The sequence below is a fragment of the Galeopterus variegatus genome, unplaced genomic scaffold (assembly GCF_000696425.1).
Source record: "Galeopterus variegatus unplaced genomic scaffold, G_variegatus-3.0.2 Scaffold509, whole genome shotgun sequence".
NCBI classification, from domain to species: domain Eukaryota; kingdom Metazoa; phylum Chordata; class Mammalia; order Dermoptera; family Cynocephalidae; genus Galeopterus; species Galeopterus variegatus.
Window position 1 is genome coordinate 22,896 of NW_007726620.1, and position 3,661 is coordinate 26,556.

Sequence of the window (3,661 nt, forward strand, 5' to 3'; positions counted from 1 at the left end):
GAAATTTTTCAGGCTTTGGCTCATGAATATGCAAAGCAAACCTTGAGGAAACTTTTAAAGTCTATCTTAAACAAACAAACAAACAAACAAACAAACAAACAACTACCCCCTGTCTTATTATTAAAAAACAAAACAAAAAACCAACCCTGGCTCCTATGCTTTTTGAGTTGAAAGACCCAATTTTAGAAATCAGTAGCCAAGAATTTGCCTGTTTTATGTAATTAGCCTGTCCCTGAAGGTGAAAGCCTCAGGGACACGAGGTCAAAAGGAGTTGCCAAGAGAGAAATAACATTGGTTAAAATTTTTAAGGATGGTCCTACTATAACTACACTTGATTTGGTAGTGCTTAGTTTATTTCTGAAAACTGTTATTAAATTAAATAGATGGTACATCTTACACAATGGCACAATAGGAAAGACGGGAAAAAGAAATCCAGAGGTAGCTTCTATGTGACATGGAATAACAGACTGGTTAGAGTTGAATAGCCTTGATTTAAATCCTGGCTTTGCATTAGCTGGGTATCTCTGAGCAATTTACTAACTACCTATGCCTCAGTTTCCTTATCTGTCAAATAGTAATAAAAATAACAACTCGCAGGTTGTTAGGATTAAATGAGTTCACACATGTAGAGTGCTCAGGTTAGTGTCTGGCGCAAAATAAATACTCAAGCAGTGTTAATTACTGTTATGATGTGTTTGAGTTGAAGGAAGGTATGGAAAAGAGGTAAGAATGACTCTGTTAATCGGATTTACAACTGACTTGCTAGTTCCTGAGGCATAACTAGATGCAGGTTCTCTTTCCTCCAAATCANCTTCACTGACCTTTTGGATATGACAATATGATTGTACAAGCACTGGCACAAGTGGACATGTGAAAGGAAAGAAAGAAGCCCTGGAACAATACAGTCATGCTATCTTGGTCACTTAAAAGCACAGATTCAATAAATGAATAGATACAGATGATTTCTAATGATTTGGGGGAAGGAAATTATATAACTGGTACACAGTATTTCCACTGTCAAGTCCATCAAAAGTTGATTCCTCAAGCACTTTTGCTATCCATAAATCCTCATGGTTCATACCTTTTTTCTTGCCCTGCAATCTGTATTTTATTAAAAACTTTAGTTTGGTGAATTCTTTTCTGCTGGCTGAAAGACTTCATGCATGCCCTGGGGTGTTTTAACAGCATGTTAATGCAATATTAAATTAATCAAGGGCACCACAGACACATACTGCAAAATCCACATCTGGGTTGTATGGGCAAGAGAGAGTCTAACTTGGCAAAATGTTACATTCCAAATTCAGCTATCGTGAAACAAATCCAATTTGTGTGCTTTACATCAACAACAGAAAACACTGACTGAGGAAAGGTAATGTATTTATGCAGCCATCATTTATCACGGGAATATACAATGTGAAAAGAATTAGACGTAAAGCCAAAGAGAAGCATACCTTTGAAATTAATTAGCAAGCTTCTAAAGATACTTATCAAAAGGATTCATACAGGCAAAACTGTATAAATCGACTCAATCAAACAGCTCTGTGGATACAATGGGAGCCAAGCCACGACCACTGCAGCTCTGACTACCTGCCAGACTATCACCTTTGTGTGGCTCTGTTTTGTATCCAGAAATGTATTGGAAGAGATTATAGGATAATTTGTAGAAAGTGGATTTCACATTTTGCACTCCAGCCTCGGTTCATGGCTGGTCTGCTCTATCCCTTCAGCACAGACTGGGAATGAGGCCACAGGTGGGCTTATTTTCCGGGAGGCCAGTTTACCTGCCCCACCACCGTGAACTACACTGGAGTTTGGTGTGCTACACGAGGCACATGAAGAACATCGAAAGTCTGAGTCAGAAATCTTACAGACAGTGCCTTCACATAGATGTCTCTGTGAGACATGCCCGGTGAAACCAGTGATGACATATTATCAGAAAAATAAAACAACCCAGAGGTAAAATATATGGGCAGTGGGCGACATGATTTTCATTATGTGAAACTCTCTTTCTACTAGACAGCCTTGGATGACTTGAACTCTCTGAAAATAACTCCTTCTACTCTCCCTTGTCTTCATCTCAAAATTTCTATCCTCACCTTCTGGAACCTCTTTTCTTTGTTCTTATCTCTGAGAAAGACATGTCTCTTCACCATTCTAAGAATATTCCCTCTATCTTTGCTCTCAATTTGGACTCCCCACATTGTTCAGGATCTTCGTCTATCAATTGTCTCTATGGGAGATTAAGATGGCTATAAACTCCTTGCTACTCCTCCCACTGAGAGGTGGCATCTAGCTCCCTTCCCCTTGAATCTAAGCCAGACTTTGGGACTTGACTGATCAAAAGGATGCAGGGACCTCCTGGCATACTGCTCTGGGAGCTATGAGCTGTCAGTAAGCAGTCAGGCTACCCTGAGATGCTGGTGAGGCCACATGGAAGTGTTATGGTTGACAGTGACATCTGAACACAACCTTCCAGCCACCCCATTGAGGCACAACACCACGTCAGCTGAAGACTGTTGAGTGACCTCTGTCGATTACATGTGGAACAGAAGAATCAATCACTGTGCTAAGCACTGCCTCAATGCCAGACCTACACAATTCTGAGATGCAATAAAACTGTAACTGTTGTTGTTTAAAGCCACTAAGTTTTAGAGTAGTATGTCATGCAACAGGAGATACTGAAAGAGAACCCTCTCTTTTAGTTTTTCCTTTTTCACTAATTCCTTTCCTTTTATCTACAAATCTGCTCAATTCTTCCCAGTGTTAAAATCTCTCAGTCCTGCTGTGCCGTACAATAAAACTCTGCTTCCCTCAGTGTTAACCACCTTTAAAAGACTAATCTATACCCCTGCTTCTGTTTCTCACTTCCCACTCTTTAAACACACAGCAATCTGGCTTTCACAACCTCCCTTCTAAAATGGCAGAATTTCAAAGTTGGAAGGGACCTTAAAGGCCATATTGTCCATCCATATGCCTTCTATTGAAATCCCGTCCATAAGGTCCCTTCTTAGTGGTAGGTGTCTCAGCAATGCTATCAATCTCAAGGGACAGGGCACTTGTGCCACCCAAGGATGCTCGTCCTATCTTTGTATGTCTGAGATTGTCAGGAAGTTCTCTCTGATTCTGCACAGAATTCTGTCTCTAAAGCTTCCATTCATTGGTCCTAGTTCTCTTACTCCTAATTACATGGGAAAGCCTAATCTGTCCAAGGTGGAAACACTTGCAATAGTCCAAGTAAGACATGGGTTAGGCAGTGCCAGTATAGATGCAGCAGAGAGAATATATCTTCCACTTCTTCCAGTCTAAGACCTTTTAATAGTACTGCAGCTTAAAATTGATGTGTGAAGTCACAGGGTGAATTTCACAATCACTTTATCTTTCTGTAATGTAATTTGACTTAGGTCTTGAGCCACCATCCCATTTGGTTGTGGGAAACATGGCGGCAGTACAGTACAGAACGGCAGTGGTTTAAAGGAGGGATTGTGAGGTCAGACTGCCTGGGCTGGAATCCTGGCTGTGTTACTCTTTGGCTATGTGACCTCGAGTAACTTAGTTACGAAAACTACAGCCACTTCCAGGAAACTCAATCTTGTTCAGTTGTTTCACAGTCAAATTCAGAACTTAAACAGTCAAATTAGGGTTCTGCCCTTTTTTCCCTTTT

General features: G+C 40.5%; 1 protein-coding gene across 1 annotated transcript in view; it reads right to left on the bottom strand.

Moving 5' to 3' along the window:
- LOC103587976 (androgen-induced gene 1 protein) overlaps nt 1-3,661 on the bottom strand; it is a 134,694-nt gene that overhangs the window by 9,656 nt on the left and 121,377 nt on the right. The gene's annotated exons all lie outside the window — the stretch shown is intronic.